The sequence below is a fragment of the Lissotriton helveticus genome, chromosome 2_1, assembly GCF_964261635.1.
Source record: "Lissotriton helveticus chromosome 2_1, aLisHel1.1, whole genome shotgun sequence".
Lineage (NCBI taxonomy): Eukaryota > Metazoa > Chordata > Amphibia > Caudata > Salamandridae > Lissotriton > Lissotriton helveticus.
Window position 1 is genome coordinate 1291244653 of NC_136059.1, and position 21838 is coordinate 1291266490.

Sequence of the window (21838 nt, forward strand, 5' to 3'; positions counted from 1 at the left end):
TGACACCAGCGTACCTTGAGTCCGTGTTCCTGTTTGTGCGAGGAAGCACTTGGGAAGCGTGGAGTATATATATACCACAATCCTGACAAATCTTCCTCTTAGAGTGGAAAATCAGGTACAGACTACCAAGTATATTAAATTATCCAGTGTTTTATTGTGGATTTCAGCAACATGACACGTTTCCTCCGAGTTTCCCCAGTCTTAATCACATGGCATGTCAGGACTCAAAAACATCCATATATAGTAAGACCATAAAAGCAGTCCCACCCACTGTCTTTGTGCAGCTAAACAACAGACTACTGCTTTGTTATAAGCATGTGGCTTTTGTAGCATGGCAATATAGTATCAATTCATATATAAATATTTATAATTATTAACATTATTCACTGCAAATTGATACAAATATATACACACACATATATACTACCTAAAAAAGGGAATACAGTATGAATGCATATTTGAAATACAGGGCAAGTGCCCAATAATCTGGTAGTATCAATTGCCAACAAATCGTAATAACACTCATTGCAGATATGTCTGATGATCGACTAAAGTGCATAGTGCAAATTTTGAGCAAAGAAAAATGCAAAGTGCTTAGAAAGGTGCTTGTGATAAACATAAATCCAGGCCAACTCTTTAATCATAGTTGATCCCCTTACTAACTAAATTTAACATGCAAATGGGTGAAGGGCAGATGTTCAAAACCCTAATTTCATAAATGTAAAGTGCAAAAATGCAGAATACGGTATAAATACATAAATGTAGCCAGACAAATCTCAGAGACCATAAATCAGTACATTTTCTGTAAATTTCAACAATGTCAAATACAGTTTTAACTTTCAATCAATGTGCAAAATCAGCAGTGCAAATAAGCATATTAAAGGTGGACCAGTTAGAGACATCATAATACTACTCATTTATACAACTCTATAGACCTAATTAAAAAATTGCCAAATTAAAAACCTCACAGAAAGCGAGTAAAACTAGTAAAACAGGTAAAACATGGTAAAATTAAGGCTAAAATCGGGCCAAAAATAAATTGAGATAGCAGCAACAGAATATAGGTGGAGCATTTTAACGAGGGGATCTAAACATAATTTATACATACATAATTAAAGCCTGTTAATAAATAGCAAACTTATAAATAATGGAATAAAAAACTGTGAAGCTCCTGTCCAATATTAAGTCCATTCGGCATCTTAGTGTCAAGCTGTAAAACGTGTTGACTTTCCAGCTGCCGCAACTTCCTTTCTCTGTTTCCCCCTCTTAATGATCTGGGTACTGCATCTATCACAAAATAACATAGATCATTTAAGTCATTTTGATGTACAAGCTTAAAATGCTGTGCAACTGGGTAGCTAGGGTCTGAGTTTACAATTGCATGCAGATGTTGTAAAATGTGATTAAAAACTTGAAGTTTGGTGCTGCCTATGTACTGGAGGTGATTCAGAAAAGGGGGTGGTGATGAACAGAGTGTCTGAATTAAGCAGACCACTCTTACCCAGTCCAAAGATCAGGGCTTGATCCATCACCATTATTTATCTCACTGCCCCATCCCAGCTCAGAACCTGGCTATATGCAAATTAGTCTGTCCCTGGCCCAGTGCATCATGGGAACAGGGCAGACCAAACTACCAAGCCAATTCTTCACCAGAAAGGAGACAAGCTACCGGGGACCGGTTTCTGGCATTTCAGCCTCTTCGGCCCGGCTTGCTTGAATCCTGATGGAGCAGTGAGAAAGGGACTCATGTCTGAGTATACCCTGCCACACCTGTAGTGGCCAAAAACGATTCAGAAAAGGGGGTGGTGATGAACAGAGTGTCTGAATTAAGCAGACCACTCTTACCCAGTCCAAAGATCAGGGCTTGATCCATCACCATTATTTATCTCACTGCCCCATCCCAGCTCAGAACCTGGCTATATGCAAATTAGTCTGTCCCTGGCCCAGTGCATCATGGGAACAGGGCAGACCAAACTACCAAGCCAATTCTTCACCAGAAAGGAGACAAGCTACCGGGGACCGGTTTCTGGCATTTCAGCCTCTTCGGCCCGGCTTGCTTGAATCCTGATGGAGCAGTGAGAAAGGGACTCATGTCTGAGTATACCCTGCCACACCTGTAGTGGCCAAAAACGATTCAGAAAAGGGGGTGGTGATGAACAGAGTGTCTGAATTAAGCAGACCACTCTTACCCAGTCCAAAGATCAGGGCTTGATCCATCACCATTATTTATCTCACTGCCCCATCCCAGCTCAGAACCTGGCTATATGCAAATTAGTCTGTCCCTGGCCCAGTGCATCATGGGAACAGGGCAGACCAAACTACCAAGCCAATTCTTCACCAGAAAGGAGACAAGCTACCGGGGACCGGTTTCTGGCATTTCAGCCTCTTCGGCCCGGCTTGCTTGAATCCTGATGGAGCCAAGTTTTGAGCTGGGATGGTGCAGTGAGCTAAAAAACGGTGATGGATCAAGCCCTGATCTTTGGACTGGGTAAGAGTGGTCTGCTTAATTCAGGCACTCTGTTCATCACCACCCCCTTTTCTGAATCATTTTGTCCACCATAAGCGTGGAAGGGTATACTCAGATGTGAGTCCCTTGCTCATTGCACCATCAGGATTCAAGCAAGCCGGGCCGACGACGCCTGAAATGGCAGAAACCGGTCCCCGGAAGCTTGTTTCCTTCCCAGTATAAGAATTGGCTTGGTAGTTTGGTTTGCCCTGTTCCCATCATGCACTGGGACAGGAACAGACTCATTTGCATATAGCCAAGTTCTGAGCTGGGATGGTGCAGTGAGCTAAAAAATGGTGATGGACCAAGCCCTGATCTTTGGACTGAGTAAGAGTGGTCTGCTTTATTCAGGCACTCTGTTCATCACCACCCCCTTTTCTGAATCATTTTGTCCACCATAAGCGTGGAAGGGTATACTCAGATGTGAGTCCCTTGCTCATTGCACCATCAGGATTCAAGCAAGCCGGGCCGACGACGCCTGAAATGGCAGAAACCGGTCCCCGGAAGCTTGTTTCCTTCCCAGTATAAGAATTGGCTTGGTAGTTTGGTTTGCCCTGTTCCCATCATGCACTGGGACAGGAACAGACTAATTTGCATATAGCCAAGTTCTGAGCTGGGATGGTGCAGTGAGCTAAAAAACGGTGATGGATCAAGCCCTGATCTTTGGACTGGGTAAGAGTGGTCTGCTTAATTCAGGCACTCTGTTCATCACCACCCCCTTTTCTTAATCATTTTTTCCACCATAAGCGTGGAAGGGTATACTCAGATGTGAGTCCCTTGCTCATTGCACCATCAGGATTCAAGCAAGCCGGGCCGACGACGCCTGAAATGGCAGAAACCGGTCCCCGGAAGCTTGTTTCCTTCCCAGTATAAGAATTGGCTTGGTAGTTTGGTTTGCCCTGTTCCCATCATGCACTGGGACAGGAACAGACTAATTTGCATATAGCCAAGTTCTGAGCTGGGATGGTGCAGTGAGCTAAAAAACGGTGATGGATCAAGCCCTGATCTTTGGACTGGGTAAGAGTGGTCTGCTTAATTCAGGCACTCTGTTCATCACCACCCCCTTTTCTGAATCATTTTGTCCACCATAAGCGTGGAAGGATATACTCAGATGTGAGTCCCTTGCTCATTGTACCATCAGGATTCAAGCAAGCCGGGCCGACGACGCCTGAAATGGCAGAAACCGGTCCCCGGAAGCTTGTTTCCTTCCCAGTATAAGAATTGGCTTGGTAGTTTGGTTTGCCCTGTTCCCATCATGCACTGGGACAGGAACAGACTAATTTGCATATAGCCAAGTTCTGAGCTGGGATGGTGCAGTGAGCTAAAAAAACGGTGATGGATCAAGCCCTGATCTTTGGACTGGGTAAGAGTGGTCTGCTTAATTCAGGCACTCTGTTCATCACCACCCCCTTTTCTGAATCATTATGTACTGGAGGTGGCATGAACATTCCAGTACGTACATGGCATGGTCAGTTTTACAGGTAAACATCCCCTTAATTTTGTACGGGTTGTCTGCAAATGCATCCATATATTCCTGTTTATTTAACCCAAACGTACATGCCCTGCAAGAGCCACATTTATAGAAACCTGTCCTGTTTGAAAGCCAATGTCCCGGAGTACATACTTCCGGACTTGTTTTAACAAGTGCATCCCTCATGGATGGTGCCCTTCTAAAAGTAATAGCTGGTGTTTCATTCAGTAAAGGGGCGAGACTAATGTCGGTTTTCTATATAGACCAATTTTTATTAATGATATTTCTGACTTATTTTTCGTGGCGGCTATATGTAGTTATTATTCGAACCGCACTATCCTCATTATGCGGGTTTCTCTCACTCCCTATTCTTGATTTGCTAGTGATACTAGGCTGGACGGTTTCATTACCACTGTTAAGTACTTTAGTTAAAGCTGTTTGCAGGTCCTTTGCTTTATATCCCCAAGCCTGAAACCTTTGTACTGAATCTGCTAGGCATTGTGTAAGATCAGTATTGTTGCTGCATTTACTTTTAATTCTTAAAAACTCCCCATATGGGATGCTTTTAATCAGGTGTCTGGGGTGGGAGCTGGTAGCATGTAGCGTTGAATTCCCTGCTGTTGCCTTTCTATGAAGTTTAGTTTGGATGGTATTGTCATCAATATAAACCTCAACATCTAGGCACTCAACCCTCTCATTGCTTATAGTGACAGTAAATTCTAGATTCAAGTTATTAACATTAATAGCATTAACAAAATGTTGTGCGGATTCCTTAGATCCACGCCAAATTATGCACACATCATCTATGAATCTCCACCATTTAATAACATGGATGGCAAACAGCGCCCCATAAGTGTGTCCAAGGACATGTTCCTCCCACCAACCAGCATGCAAGCACGCATAGCTGGGGGTGAAACATGCTCCCATAGCCTCTCCACGTAGTTGCTGATGGATCTTTCTGTTAAATAAGAAAAAGTTACTCTGCAAACACAATTCAATCATTCTGAACAGCATTTTGTTGTGTTGGGAAAACTGCGCGCTCCTCTTGGATAAAAATTGTTCTACTGCATGCAAACCATTGCGCCAATTAATGCTGGCATATAGGGCGCATATATCCATAACTATAAAATGGTCATTTTCATTCCAGGTAACTTCTTTACGTTTACTGAGGAAGTGGCCTGTGTCCTTAATATAAGATGGAAGATTTTTCACGTACTCATGTACATATGAAAATCCACATATTTAGACATGTCTTCGAGAAGGCTTTTTTGTGCCGAAATAATCGGTTGTCCAGGCACAGGAGATGATTGTTTGTGCACCTTAGGAATAAAGTGTAAAGTTTGAGTGATTGGATAATCATTCCTAAGAAAATGATGTTCCTGTTTGTTGATCAGTACTTCTCTCTTCCACTGGGCCAGTTCTTTAAAGACTTGGGGCCCGATGTAGGTCGGTCGGTAACGGCCGAAAATCGGTATTTTCGGCCGTTACCGACCGATATTTTAGAAATGGTATGTAGGGCCACATATTTTACAGAATCGGTAAATTTACCGATCGGTAAGTTTACCGATTCTGTAAAATACCGAATCGGTATTTCTACCGATTAGGTAAATTTGATATGTAGGTGGGACTCTTCAGAGTCCCACAAGCCTTACCGATTCGGTATTTTAACATCAAATTCAATTTGATGTTAAAATACCGATTCCGGTGTGCATGCACATGTGTGCATGCACACCTATGCCATATGACAGGCAGACCTGCCCTTAGGGCAGGTATGCCTGCCACATGGCACACGAGCCTCTTTTGGGGGTGCCAGAGGGTGTCAAAGTGACACCCCCTGCACCCTTGTGTAAATCTGTATTTACCGATTCTGTAAATACCGAATCGGTAATGCCCATTCATTCCTATGGGCTTCAAAGCCCATAGGAATGAATGGCCATTACCGGTCGGTATTTACCAAATCGGTAAATACAGATTTTTACCGATTCGGTAAAAAAAACATCTGGATGGACCTACATGTCCACCCTTCATATTTACCGATTCTTAATTACCGAATCGGTAAAATTCGGTAATTAAAAATCGGTAAATGATTCCTACCTACATCTGGCCCTTGATCATTTAATGATTTTAATTTCTGGAATGAAGCTTTTCTATAGCACTATGGATCATTCAAATGTCGTTCTACTTCCTTTATATATGCATCTCGGGGCCACAATACTATGTTTCCCCTCTTATCCACTTTGTTAACAATTACATTACCATTTTCATTTATTTTCCGCTTGAGTTTGGAGTATTGTATTTCAGAATAACTTCTTTGGTTATGTTTCTGTACAACAGTGTGATTAAGTTTCTTCAAATCCTCAATTACGCAATGGCTGAAGGTGTCTATTGCGTCCTTGGGCATAAGAGGAATGAAGACTGATGGAGGGCGAAATGGACTCACTGCTGCACAACCACTTTCAATGTCCATTTGTTGGAGCACTTCCTGTGCCCCTAAAGTGGCGTCATCAGTATTTAATGCCAATGCTTACATGGATGTTAATGTTGAAATATCTGCTGTTTGAAGAATTGTGCTTGGTTGATTTCCAGCAATGATGGTAACAGCTGTTTCACTAGCTTTATTCTATTTAAAATGCTTAATTGATTTCAATTTACGTATGAACATAAATACGTCTATGCGAGATTGCACATATATGAAACTGTTTTTCGGGCAAAAAGATAGTCCCAATGCCAATAACTGTGTCTCAGCAGCATTTAATTCAATCACTGTCAAATTAATAACTGTGTTTGCGGTGCTAGTTGTACTATTTACTGTTGGGATTGTTGTGTCCCTCTCCCTCATTTTCCTCTCTTGCTGCCTCCTCCGTTTGTGGCCTTTGTGGTGCCTGCGTTGTTTTTCTTCTGGGGAAGCCTCGGCCTTAGTGTGTGACGGCGATCCTCTATTATAAACCCCAATTCCTCAGAGGGAGTATAATTACTTGGAGGCTGCGCACGTTGAAATATAGAACTGCCTTAATCGGAATAAATACTACTAGCCAAGGAAATTAGATCTGTATCAGATGTTTCTACATTGCTTTGATTTTGTGCAGGAACGATTGGATTTTTCGGGACTAATGCTTGTCTTTTAACTGATTCAAACTTTGGGAGGGAGGGGTGAGGGGGGGTGAAGCAGACCAGGACAAGGAATATGTGGAAAAGGTTGCTTTTATTGGAACAGGTGTGCATCACATATTAAATAAACCTCGGCAAAAGCCTTCCAAAACTAAACCTCACTAAATACGTAACATCCCTAACCCCGCCCCCTCCCCTAAAATTTCATGACACCGCCCCCACCCATACAATACAACATTTCAAACATTACAAAAACATTACATCCCCATATCAACCATTATAACCTATAAATACAAGCCCTCCGTTAACCAACTCCCATGCCTGCCCCTTCACATCTGTCAATCCCCCAAAATGTGTAACCAAACTAAAAACAACCAACCTATCCTTTCCCTGTCGATAACACAACTTACCCATTAATCAACAAACCTCTGCCAAAAACTGCCCAAAAACAAAAAGACCCCGCACGGCACCTGCTCCAAGCGACAGAATACAGCAAAAAACTCCTGCTCCCCTGTTCCAACGAAACCAACCGAACCACTAACCAGAGAAAAAACTATAAAATAAAAGACAAAAACACTAACTGGCTGAAGGGAAGAAAAACATGAAATATAGAAAAATTGGGAGGGTGGGTGGGGAAAAATTCCTGCCTGAGCTCCCAGCCACCAGGTCACCAAACCTAAAATGGTGGCTGGGAGCAAGGAGCCCAAAGCATCTATGCTTGGGCTTCTTTTGGGCTACATACTAGGAGAAGCCCAAAAACTGAAATGGCCGCTGCCCTGCCTCATAAACCCCCCTTCACAGCCCCTCCCAAATCGCCCAGGGGGGGGGGGGCCTCCCTTCAGTCGGCTACCCCCCAAACCCCCCTTGGGAGGGAGGGGTGAGGGGGGGTGAAGCAGACCAGGACAAGGAATATGTGGAGAAGGCCGCTTTTATTGGAACAGGTGCGCATCACATATTAAATAAACCTCGGCAAAAGCCTTCCAAAACTAAACCTCACTAAATACGTTACATCCCTAACCCCGCCCCCTCCCCTAAAATTTCATGACCCCGCCCCCACCCATACAATACAACATTTCAAACATTACCAAAACATTACATGCCCATATCAACCATTATAACCTATAAATACAAGCCCTCCGTTAACCAACTCCCATGCCTGCCCCTTCACATCTGTCAATCCCCCAAAACGTGTAACCAAACTAAAAACAACCGACCTATCCTTTCCCTGTCGATAACACAACTTACCCATTAATCAACAAACCTCTGCCAAAAACTGCCCAAAAAACAAATAGACCCCGCCACCCAGAAAGGCGGGGGAGGGAAACTACCCCCCCTTTCTCCCCCCCCCAGTAGGAACAATTCTAAAACCTTTCACTTCTGAACCTTCAAGCATCTAGACAAAACTTCTCTGAACTCCAGCAAATAAAGGTCCATACCCAACCTGGATAAATGAACTCCATCATCACGAAAAAACTCAATTGACTCAAAGCGGATATCCCTGTGTGACACATCTCCCGAAACCCAACTGACGGCAAAACCTAAAACTCTCTAAAACTCTCTGAATTCACCTACTTCCTAGCCCTGTCAATTGCTCTAGGGTTCACTGCCCCATCTCAGATCTTTCATGGCACTAATTCTGACCATAACACATGGCAACCAGACCCACGCTCTTCAATTAAAGATAAATCCTTGTTAATAGCCAGCAACAAAACCACTCATTTTACCCCACAAACATCATTCTCTCCCAGGTGTATCAAGAAAATATCCAGACATAGTCCTCTCACCATCGTCTTATTCAAACACGGAATGAGTTCCCTCCAAAGAACACCCCCTTTCCCCTTCCACACAATATCGAACATTTGATCAGTAAAACCCAACATTTCAAAAACTAACTTTGGGCTGCCTGCACCTGGGCCCCTTTGATGAACGGATGCCCCATTATCCAAACCGTCACTTCTTTAGACTGGGGCCCAGCTACAGAACCTTTAAAAAGAAAAATACAATGAATCTCAAATCAAAGAGGTTGACACATGCACCTCCCCCGCGTTGTTCCTCACATAACGCTGGAAACAATTTGACAACCAGCGCCCTAACCGCATGATTTCCTCTTGAGACCATCCCCTATTATGTGCTTCAGACGCTGCTCCAATCCTAAAAGAGTGCATTCCATATTGCTCCCTATCCAACCTAATCTTCTGCAAGCTTTACGCAACACCATGCACAGTTGATATGCTGTAACTAGCGCCCCATTAAATGAGCTGAAAACAGTATTGCCGTCTAACCCCCCTGACAATGTCTTCCAGCGGCGGACCAACGCCATGGACAAGTAACCTGAGGAGCCCTCACTTCCAGCCAGACCCCTTTCCCCAACTTCCCCTGATCGGTTTTGGAACTACAAAACCTAACCTGCACCCCTTCTTCAAGGAAAAACTCTTCTTACCAAGAGATTCCCTTTTTTGATTTGAAAACCTGATAACTCCGAGACTCGAAAAGCCCCCCAAAAAAAACATGAATGCCTGCAAACCAAAGGTAAAACTTCCAACAACGAGCCAATTACTGCCACGAGAGGGGAGAACGGGACAACTGAACACCTCCCCGCTCACTAGCCAAACCTTCAAGCATTCTCTTCCCGACTTCGCCAGCCAAAGGAGAATAACCCTAATCGTCCTGCGATGAAAAGCCTCTCTGTAAAAATCCATAATGAACCGTACAACATCCTCGAAACGCCGCCAAGCTCCTTCATGCCTACCTGCCCCACATGCCAAAAATTCCTTCCATGCCAGGGCATATGCTGTTCGCGTGGACGCAGACAAAGAACCTACCACCAGGTGTAATACCCTACGTTGCCTACATACTACAGATGTTACAGCATTGGGATCGGTGTCCTGTCCGCCTCCTTGTTCAGCCCACGGAATCCCCCCCACTGCGAACACCTTCATGTACACTTGGCGTTCCTTTGGCGGGGGAGCCGACTGTACCCGCCGGTACTCCCCCAAGCGTTGACTCTGAAGCTCCATAGCCGACGGTAAGGTAGACCACCTACACCTGCTATTCATTGGGGCCAGCGAGGTCGCGCTGGACCTTCGTGCGCTGACCGCGACGGGGTCCCTCGGCGGTACGGAAAGTGCCGCGCAAGGCTCTGTCCTCCTTTCACCTCGGCGCAGCTGGGCCGAACTGCGCCCTACCGAGTCTGTTGCGCTGCGCTGATCTGAATCCTGAAAGTAAAAGTTTGGACTTATGGGGTGGGACCCCTAATAGAAAAAACTAACTCTGGCCCCTGCCAACTAGACATCACCGGGCCCAGCTGACCGCCTTCTTACACGCTCTGACTGCACCGTCCTGCCTGTACTCGCCACAGGGAGATGTGACCCCCCCCTCCTCAAAATCACTCCAATCCATCCTAGACCCCAATGCTGCTAAAACTTGACCGCAACTCCTGTTGACTCTAGCAACAACACTCTCCCCTTGCTGCCTCCCGACTGGCCCACTGAAATCCAACCGGTCCCCAGATACCCCACCGGGTCATACTGTTCCACCACACCACAGCCCTTTACACCAACTGACCAAGAAGGAAAATTATCCAGGCCTTCCCAAGCTTGCCCACCACTTGCTGGCCCCAAATCCCCTTGCACCCCCACCACTGAACTAGAAATAACACTCCCAATACTCTCAACAGGAGACATTACGCGTGTCCTCACAGGTGAAATCAAGAAAGCACCATTATCACAAGAAAAACTCCCTTTAACCTGCCCTGCACCGAACCAGAAAACCCCTTTTGACAAACCCTCCAGTTGAAGTACCTGCAAATGTCTCCATCCTTTCTATCTGCTTCACACCCGAAAAGGAAAAAACCTTCTTTACTGGAGCCCCCTTCTCCCACCTGCGCCCACTCACCATCACCTTTTAAACTCCCAACCACTTTCTAACACCTTAACGCTAAATTTAACTAAACTAGCGCTAATTACAATTACCTCATAATACCACAAAAAATTCCTGCCTGAACTCCCAGCCACCAGGTCACCAAACCTAAAATGGTGGCTGGGAGCAAGGAGCCCAAAGCATTTATGCTTGGGCTCCTTTTGGGCTACATACTAGGAGAAGCCCAAAAACTGAAATGGCCGCTGCCCTGCCTCATAAGCCCCCCCTCACAGCCCCTCCCAAATCGCCCGGGGGGGACCTCCCTTCGGTCGGCTGCCCCCCCAAGCCCCCCTTTTTGAGAACGTGAACACTCAGCCCGTTTCGTAGTACCTCTAATCGTGTGCAAATTTGAACACTGTGCGTGCCTTTATGACTTCTTCATGTTTATCAAAGCACTTTTTGATTTCATCTCTTCCCTTTTTGACCGCTTCCTGCTGATCCAGGGCATCTAATTGCTGGTTTAATGTTTCAATTTGCTTTAAAATGTCCTTCCTGTCAATCTCAGCATATTTTATTAATTTAGAAACCATATTCATGGATGCCCCTAAATTATTTGGGTCCCATTCTTTTAACATGAGGGGGTTGGGATTTTCAAAAGATAGAGCAATAAGTAAACTTAGCCACCTTGGTACTCTGTCTGCTTCTTTATATTTTTCAAGAGATTGTCTCTCCCACCACTTGGTTAGCTTTGTATGAAGTAGTTTCTCCAATTTCTTTTACATAGTTTTCGTGTCATTACTGTTTCCCAAATTGCTATTTCCATCCGTACTAATCTCTTTGGCATCTGGCTGATTAAGAAACAGAGCATCTGCCACAGCCTCCCGGTCCCGAAGCACATCCGCTGCTGTGGCCATATCGGCACGTATTTCAAAATAAGTTAGGCACACTGTTTGAAAGCCTATAGCCAATGTCGGTTGTCGTGCAGGCTTAGTAATGATTATGCTTGTATCTCCTCACCCGCTGTAGTCACTTGAGCACATTCAGCACATATGGCTTACCACAAGCTGGAGCCCAGCTGGCCCTTGGGGTTCTCTGACTCCTCGAACACCTCCGTAGTTCCAACGCGGTAATCGCCGATTTACAAACACTGCCTTGAGCTTCTTTCAGTTTTGACTGCGGGGGGCTGGCTCCCAAAAACTCCTTCCGGGTTAGAACACAGATCGCGGATGCGATATCGGCTGCAGCCGGCCAGCCACTTGCGAAGAGTATATATGTATAGGTAGGTAACCTAGTCATAGATAGTGCAGTCAAGCACTGCTTATGACCTTATGAATGACTTCACTCAGGACATGTTAAATTGCATCACAGATGGCATGTCAAATCACAACTTGTGATGGCTATCAATGATATGATGTGTCATTTCCTATACAGGGCAAGAGGTGATGCGAATTGTGGTTTAATTTAAAGGCGCAAATGGTCCCTGGGTTTTCGGGTGTGTGGTAAAGAAATACCATGAGGCTTCCAATTAGAAGTAGCTTGTAGTTTATTTAAATCAAGTGGAGCACCCACGACCAGACGCTCCCGCTTTGCACCAGGACTCCAGGCAACTGAACAACGTTGCTAGAACCCTGGAACGGCATGGCAGCATCCAAACATGGAATCATGTTCAAACAATCACAATACTTTAATGAAGTGTCCTCGTGCTGAAGTACAGCGTGAGGATAATAAATACAATACACTACAACTTCTCCACCTTCACAAGGGAGAAAAAGAAAATATCTAAATAATAAAACAACTTAAAGTATAACAAGAAAGATGATAAAAATATATAGTAAACATAACAATTGATGAAAATAACTGAACATCATATTATGATAACACGTAATCAATGCAGCAAATTCCTAATTCTGAAGAAGAGGAGTGGGTATTGTCATTCATAACCTTGGTGGTAGAAGTGGAGGAGTGGGTAGTATCACTCATAACCTTGGTGGTATAAGTGGATGGACAAGAATGATCAAAATGCACAACAGGAAAACAGGATGTAGAAGTACCAACATCTGATGTTGGGGTTTTTAACCAAAAAGATCAGTCACAGTGTTCAAACTCTTCTTTGGTCAAATTGAGTAATGAACGTGCCTGCACACTAGAAAGATGTACAAGAGCTCTTTTGCCCCACCACCCTTTGGCCCCAAGTAAGGCAGAGCCTCTGCTGACACTGGTGACTTACACCGGAGGGGAACATTTCGACAAACCTTAAGTGACTTTTTGGGGATTTTTAATGAGAACCTAATCACCGATTTTCAATTCAAGTAAATCAAAATTGTTTGCAGAATCATGCATAAACTTCATAAGATTTTATTTTGCAAAACTCTAGCTGCCAATTTCCATTGTCAACACTGTTCTTATTATTCTTGTGAGTTAACCAATTAGGGCATAAACTGGTGTGAACATTTTTATTTCTCAATAGTGAAAATGGAGAAACACCTGTGGTGCAATGTGGAGAAATGTTATAGGACCACAACTTAGCTGCAAGAAAATGTTGTACATCTTGATCAGAGGAAATGGCTGCTTGAATGGCATATTTAACCAATCTGTTTGCTCTTTCCACCAAACCATTAGATGTTTGCGAATATAGAGCAACTTTATAATGAATAACATCATGTTCAGTTAAAAACGAAGTAAACTTCTCCGAAATGAAATGAGAGCCATTGTGTGTAATAACAATAGAAGGTGAACCTTCAACCAAAAATAATAAAAAAAAACTTAACAACATTAGTGGAATTGGCTGAATCACAGAACATATGGTAAACCCATTTATAATGATAATCAATTAGCAAAATTAGGTACTTCATATAATGAGAAAGGACATCATAAGGGCCAGAAAAGTCTAACCCAACTTTTTCACAAGGTTTTACAGGGAAAGGAACTGGATGTAAAGGAGTGTTCATAACTTTCCATTTTTTGTCAGATAAAAGACATTCAGGACATGAGTCAATATGGAACTTGACTTGAGATTCAATAGATGGCCACCAATAGTGAGACTTATTAAGTTGTGAAGTTTTAGAGATTCCTTGGTGTGCAAATTGAACAATGTCATTTCCGATACTGGAGGGAGGTACAAAAGAATCGTGTCTCATTTTCAAGCCATTGACCATGGACAACTCCGAAGCAACCAAGGCAAATGCTTTTAATTCATTCAAATGTTTTCGGCTTTCTGGCCAACCCTTGACAATATATTCAGCTACTAGTTTCACATTTTTATCCTTATTATGTGCTTCAAACCAAGACTGTTCAGAAATACAAGGGCACAATTTGATAGCATCAAGAGCAGCGACAACGCATTCAATGTCTTCAACATCATCAACTTCAGAAGGATCCTGAAATGCCATGCGTGAAAGACAGTTCGCCCTGAAATTTTTCCCTCCAGAAATGTGTTTTATGCAAAAATGAAATTCATGTAATTTAGACAAAAGTCTGACAAGCCTGGCTGAGGCTTTACCAAGCCCATCACCATTGAGCAATTGAGTGAGAGGTTTATGATCTGTGAATAAATCAAGCTCATGTCCCCAAATGTAATTTTTGAATTTCTCAATAGCCCATACACAGGCGAGGGACTCGCGTTCGATAGTGCTATAATTTGTTTCTGAAGCTTTAAGCATTCTTGAGGAAAAAGCTATGGTTTGCTCTTTTCCTGAGACCCATTGTCCCAAAACAGCTCCTAATCCCGTCAGACTGGCATCCACCATTATACAACATCTAGATGAGTCATGAAATGGGTGTAGAGCTGGTGCTTCAATAATCAGTTTTTTGTCTTGATCAAACAAGGAAGCAGTTTCCACTGACCAGTCAAACTTGGACCCTTTGCGTAAAAGAGCAGGTAGTGGTTCCACTATTTGGGCATATCCTTTGACAAAGCGAGCGTAGTACTCTGCTAGGCCTAAGAAAGCGTGAAGTGCATCTTTGTCTTTGGGTGGAGTGGCATGACTGATAGCTTTAATAAGAGAAACTTTGTGTTTGACGCCCTCTGGGGATAAAGTATGACCTAAATACTCCAATGACTGAGTACCAAATTTACATTTGTTAGCTCTGATAGTCATTCCTGCCTCATCAAGTTTGGCTAAAACTGAAGACAGGTTCAATAAATGTGACTCCCAATCGTCAGAAAAAAACAAAATGTCATCTTGATAGGCCTGGACTCCGAGCATGTTTTTCAGCAGATTATCCATAATCTTCTGAAAAACACTGGCCGCGGAAGCCAGGCCAAAGGGACATTTTAGGCACTGTAAACCCCAAAAGGTGTAATGAACGTGGTGAGTTCTTGAGAATCTTTGATTAAAGGTACCTGGTGGTAGGCTGACCGTAAATCAATGATGGAAAAGTATTTCGCTCCCCCCAAGTTAGCAGGAAGTTCTTGGATTTTGGGGAGGGTATGACAGTCAATCAAAATATTCTTATTTAATGTGCGCAAATCCGGACATAACCTGACCTCACCAGATTTTTTCCGGACAATAACGATGGGAGAAACCCACTCTGAAGAGTCAGAAGGTGCAATAACACCATTGTCACATAAGGATTTAAGAACGGATTTGAGTTCATCCTTCGCACTAAGAGGCAAAGGTCGCACCTTGTGAACAATGGGTTGGGCTTGAGGCTTGAGTCTGATTTGATGCTGAAACCCTTTAACAGTACCTAGTTTATCTGAAAGCAATTTTGGAAATGTATCTAAGATTTTCTTGATGTCAGACATGTGGTCAGTGAGACATAAACAGTCAGTTTTACATGGCGGAATAGGGGTATAACCTTGAGGAGGTTCACCCACAGCAATTGGGTTTTCAGAACCTGGGATTAAATATAGACCCATCTTTGCAAGGTCTTGCCATCCAATGATATTGCGTCCCTTGACAGCAACATATACTTTCGTAACAATGGATCTTTCTAAACATTCTAACCTAGAATTAAAATAGCCCAGCATGTCAATTTCAAGCTTACCGCAAGCTTTTGGATTGACGTCACTTTTGAATAAAGAAACTGAATTTTGCCATTTTTCATAGAACATAACATCTGATTAGATAGTTATTGGAGATCCGTAATCAGCCATGATGGGGATCTCAACATCACCAAAGAGTGCAGTACCTAAAGGGCCTTTGACTAACTTTGGAGTAAAAATAGAGTTACATTCTATTGGCACAACCATATTCTGGAAATGATCTACACAATCATTAAGAGGTTCAGAATAATCAATACAGTTGACTCTAGTAGGTCTTTTAAAAGATCTACATGAACCTTGAAAAAGATCTACATGAACCTTGAAATTTATCCTAATTTCTTGCATAATACACATCTTTTCCTACAGCAGGACACAAGGGATGATTTCCTAGGTGTGATTTGGATCCGCATCTGTAACAAACAGTGTTAGGCTGCCTAAACATTTGTTTAAGCGGTTTGTTAGCATTTACAACATTAACAGAATTTGTTTCATCCTCTAAAGGAGTTTGAACAGAATTGCGAGATTGATCATTATGAAGAACTTTGGAAGTGGTGATGGACCTCTCGATACTATTGGCGATATCAATAGTCCTTTGAAGTGTAGGTTTCCTACAACTAAGTAAAATTTCCAGGATTTTCTTTGAGTGGCAAGCAAAAACAAATTTATCCTGAATGTAAATTTCAGGATTAGCTTCAAATTCACAAGTTGAAGCCAAAACTCTCAATTGAGCAATATACTCTTCTACTGTATCATCTTCACGTTATCTTCTTCTAAAAAAATTATGACTTTCTAGCATTATATTTGACTCCTCATCATAAAGCAGTGCAAGACGAGATAAAGCTTCTTTGTAAGCGTCCCAATGACCTGCATCACCGGCCTCTCCAACAGGGGTTGGGAATTTAGGTACGTTCTCAAAAACATGCTGTGCTGCAACACCTAAACAACCATACAAAATTGCAACTTTTCTCTCCGGGGAGAACTTGACAGTATCAATAGCGACAATGTGATTCTCAAATGCCTTTACCCATTGACGCCATGGAATAGTTGGCTTACCAGGATGTTCTAAGAAAGGAGGAGGTGGTGGAAATTGTTGTGAAGAAGCTATGACTGTGAGTCAAATATATAAGTTCAATTGTTGCATACAAATTTAAATGACTGTAAATAAAATATTTATACAAGCTAACCTTTAAAGTGAAGTAGTTGAGAACTGTCAGAACAATGGAAACCAATATGTATATATATATATATAGGTTTAAATATCTAGTTGAAAGAAGCTTTAAGTTTATTTGTAAAATAGGGTATGCAGGTTTAATATGTAAAAAAAAGGAAAACATTTTTTAAAAAAATGAGAAGTATGCTGTTACATTGTCAAAACACCTTAACAGTATATTTTAAAAAGGTGTGCCTGTCACCGGGAAAGAGTGCAGGCTAAAATGAAAGGTGTGCCCGTCACCGTTGAACAAGTGGAGTTGAGGAGGTGCAGGCTTATTGAGATGAAGTAAAAGTGGTAAGAGCCTTAATAATATTAAAGCGGTGTGCCTGTCACCGGGGAAAGGTGCAGGCAAGATCCTACCTTCACTGAAACGAGGAAGCGTAAACACGCTTGTCTTGAATCGCAGCTGAATCCTTCACGAAGCGTCGGAGAAGTGCTTGCAGGCGGTGCCAGGTAACCGGAATGGTTAAAATGGCCGCCTGACACCTACGCGCTGACGGAAGTAGCGTTCCCTCGACGTGAAGCGCCTACAGGCGTTGCCAGGTAACCGGAATGTTTAAAATGGTCAGCCTACGCACTGACGCAGGACATTCTGAGGCTCAAGGATGATGAGTGCTCTTGTTGCCAGGTTACGGATCAGCTGACTTCACTGGTAAGCCGATGGTTAGCCAAAAAGAAGAAGGAAACGCTGCAGGATGAGTAGAATCGAAGGAGCAGACTTCATCCATCGAAAGAGGGTCAGCAAGGCAGAATTGATTAAGGCGGGCAGGAGCAAATTCAAATGAGGAGGTGCCGAGGGAAAACAGCTTTGCCGGTGGGTGCTTAGAGGAGGATTCTTGACCCGCTTGTTGCCAATTGTGGTAAAGAAATACCAAGAGACTTCCAATTAGAAGTAGCTTGTAGTTTATTTAAATCAAGTGAAGCACCCACGACAAGACGCTCCCGCTTCGCACCAGGACTACAGGCAACTGAACAATGTTGCTAGAACCCTGGACCGGCACGGCAGCATCCGATCATGGAATCATGTTCAAACAATCACACCAATGTAATGAAGTGTCCTCGCGCTGAAGTACAGCACAAGGATAGTAAATACAATGCACTACAGGGTGCTACCCCTGTTTCAAGCAAATGTTCGGTTGGCTATTGAATTTCAGTGGTTTGTTGCACTGTTGCATTTGAGCATTTCATTTTTTATTTTAGTTTGGTACTTAATTACCAAACCCAGTCGTGCACAGTTTTTGTACATGCACAAAGGACCTGGTATATGACAGATCCCACTCCAAACTTTCTGTAAGCCACAAAGTCCCTCTGCATAAGTCTTCAGCCTCCAAATCAGGCCCTCTGCCCATATGGACTAGATGGCCAACTCCATATGTTCTTCAGTCGCCTGCAGTGGTGGCTGCCCACAGGATAGATCCTGCACAAGTTGACCACCCCTGATGCCTCTGGCACTTCTGAGCAGTGCTTAGCTGCATTGTCTATCTTCCATTCAGCCCTGCACCCAGCCCATCCACAGGCTGTGTTTAATTTTTAGTCTGTATTCTTATAGGGTTTTTTTGCTAGAAGCTTTCTATTTCTAAATCCTTGAAATTCGTTTTTAAAATAGTTTGCTACTCTGCTTTTTGTGCTCTTCTTCAATCCTAAAAATAAATTTTTGAGGTATTTGTTAGGTGCAAGCTTATTGCACAAAAGTTGATAATTTTGTTAATTTTTGCAGAAAAAGTTATTTATTTTGTATGTATTGCAGTATGTGGAAAATCTTGGGGATACTTCCTCATCTGCAGCCTGAATACTGTCTGTGGAATTGTTTCCTCCTTCCCTTCATGCTGTTGCTTCTTTTTCAGCTAATAGGTGTTTCAGCATTCAACGTACGCCAAGAGAATACGCCCTGGGATACCCATGCTGCAGAACCTCATCAAACAAATTAATGTCACTTTTCATGTATTTGCTCTGTTCTCTACTTTGACGTGTATGTACAATGTCCACACTAAGGATTCTTGTGCAGAATGATCTGACCTTTCATTCTTGGAAGTTGTTCCCTCTTCCAATGCATCATCTTCTTGATGTCTAATGACAGATGACAGCCTTTGCGGGACTCCTGCTGCTAGTTGGCTTTGTTTAATTGGCTGTCCAAAGATTTTGGTCACACCAGAAGCTTCCTTCTTTCAAACTCTGGGTAGAAAATAGGAACGGTGGTCTTCAAACCCTGTGCTCCAATTTTTCAATAGGGGTTCAAATTTGTTTTATGATAGCGAGGAGTGTGTAACCAACTTGATGCCTCCTTACAATTTGTTTTTCCAGTTCCAGGCTTTGGGAATCCTCTTCATATCCTCTGTGGCTTTTCCAAAAGAAACAATGCTATCTTACTGCAAGCCTTTTTTTTTTCTTGGTCCACAGCTTACACTCAATTGGAGAAGCATGACTTCCTTTCAGAAAACACCAAACCCAAAAAAGAGTTCCAACTAACCCAAAAATGAGTACTGCGAACTCTGTAAATGTTTTCAAAGTTGTTCTATGGTATCAAAACAAATTGAGACATATACTGTATGAGGGTAGGGGTTACCTAAATGCAACTTAAAAGTCACACCTCTAGTGGTAAATATAATGTTTCCACTATTGAAGTCGTTTGGATTCTGAACCATGGTTCAAGGATTTGGTCAACCCACATAAGTCTAAATTCTGGGAACTGTAGAGGAATTATGGATCCTTATGGACCATTGCAGATGTTTGAGAGGCTTCTGAGAATGCATTGCACCATATTAAAATAGTTCCTGACTTTCTTGTGCAGATTATTACACTCCTTGCCATACGAGAGCTCTGCAGCACAGGAAACTGTTTAGTTTTTTTGTACGCATTATGGGGATCCAAAAATGTTTTCCACTTCGCAATGGCTCCAAGACAAGAAAACAACAGCGTTAAAGTTTAGAGGAACATGGATCATCCTAGTCAAACCCTGACCATGAGGAAAATGGCAACAAGTGAAATGTGCTAGTACACGTGTATGGCTTACTTTATTCATCAAAACGAGACCCGAATTTAGGGTAGCTTATATGGATAATCCATGTAAAACAGAGACATATGTGTTGTGACACATTTTTGGTAAGAAAACTATGGTGCTTAATCTGCTTGCCAGACATATCTGTGTGCAATCCCTGGTAACACTGATGTAAATCATCACAAACTAGCATAGCATATTGTACCTGCAGCATAGCATAATATGTACCATACATACAGCCAATTTGTATCGTATGCAAAATAGATTTAGGGTTCATATGTCCGTTTTTGTTATCTTTCTGTTACCTGCAGGTCTTCAGTTGCAATCCTGATGAAATGGCTCCCTAATGTATGTGCCTACTTCAAGATGTACCTTGTAACTATCGGTGCTTACGTCTGAAACCCGAGGATTTTCAAGTTGAAACGTCATGTTAGGTATCAATCCATTTTGTGTTTTTTTAAGATTGATTATTATGAGTGTAATAACTGCCAAACAAACATGCCTGCCTTCCTACGGTGTATGCACACAGTACATATCTCACATAAAGAGCTTCAGAAAGGTAAGAAACACTCTCACATTTTTGTATATCTCTTTGCAACTTGAAACTTGTGAAGCAGCATTCAGAAGGTTTGTTTGGTGTCGGTCTGATTTTGGCAGTAAGTTGTGAGTGTTCAGGGGGGCTTTTTAACTTCAAATTGTGCCTAGTCAAGACTGAACTCACACAAAAGCAATTACTGATTGTCTTTGAAGTGAAGCCTTTTCAGCCTTCCATAATTCAAAATTGTATAAGAGTCTGCTACCCCTTGCAGGTTGCTGCTCGTAGTGCAAAGCATAAATGTAGGCCCTTATTTACATGGAAGGACGCATCACTGTGCCAAGGCAACAATGCAGCAACATGTCTGGCGCACGCGCCAAAAAACCTAACAATGCCATGGATGCACCATATTTACTATATGGGGCTCCATGGCGCAAGGTCCCAATGATGCAATTAAAATTTTGACTCATATGACGGGTGCAATTACAGCAATGCGTTAGAAAGCAGAGGTGATGCATCAGTCTTGACTAACACAAGTAGCTTCATGTGTGGAGAACAATGTAATAGAGTCTGCAAAGGTGAAAACTCACCTTGTACTCTATTAAATTGGTCCTGGATGTCACTCATACAAGTGGGAATAGTGTACTTATGTGTATCGCTATGCCTATGTATTTGTGACATATTATGGGAAAGTACCATGTGAGCGCATACAAGTCTTTGATGGTGTGTGATGTGATATTTACTGTGTTACCTACCTTATATGTGCACTTACCTGTTGAGGGGATGCAACTATATTGGAGATTACGCTGTTTAAATTCACTTCATCTGGTCAGTTACCTATGCCACAGCCAATGTGTCATTCCTAAGCTTGGGTTTTGTAGCAATTTTGATGCATCTCAAGGTCATCGGCCCTCTTCTCGAAGATGTGTCACTTTTGTAAAATGTCATAAATATCACTGCATCAGTTTTACAGGGGATTTTAGGCGGGAATGCCTAACTTGCATATATTAAAATCAGCGCGATGCAGCCAAATATGACACCGTTGAAAACTGAATAGTATATGAAAAATAACAACCTAGGCAATTTATAATGACTTGCCTGTGCAATGACAAGGGAGAGAGGTAACACTTAAACAATTCAGGTTCTGCTTTTTAGTAACATAATT

General features: G+C 42.6%; 1 long non-coding RNA gene across 1 annotated transcript in view; it reads right to left on the bottom strand.

Moving 5' to 3' along the window:
• Positions 1 to 395: 395 nt before the first annotated feature.
• The window catches only part of LOC144819721 (uncharacterized), a 38995-nt gene continuing 17552 nt past the window's right edge, over positions 396 to 21838 (bottom strand). Inside the window, exon 3 of the long non-coding RNA XR_013607533.1 lies at positions 396 to 1287. This is a non-coding gene — a long non-coding RNA (uncharacterized LOC144819721). The remainder of the gene's footprint in view (positions 1288 to 21838) is intronic.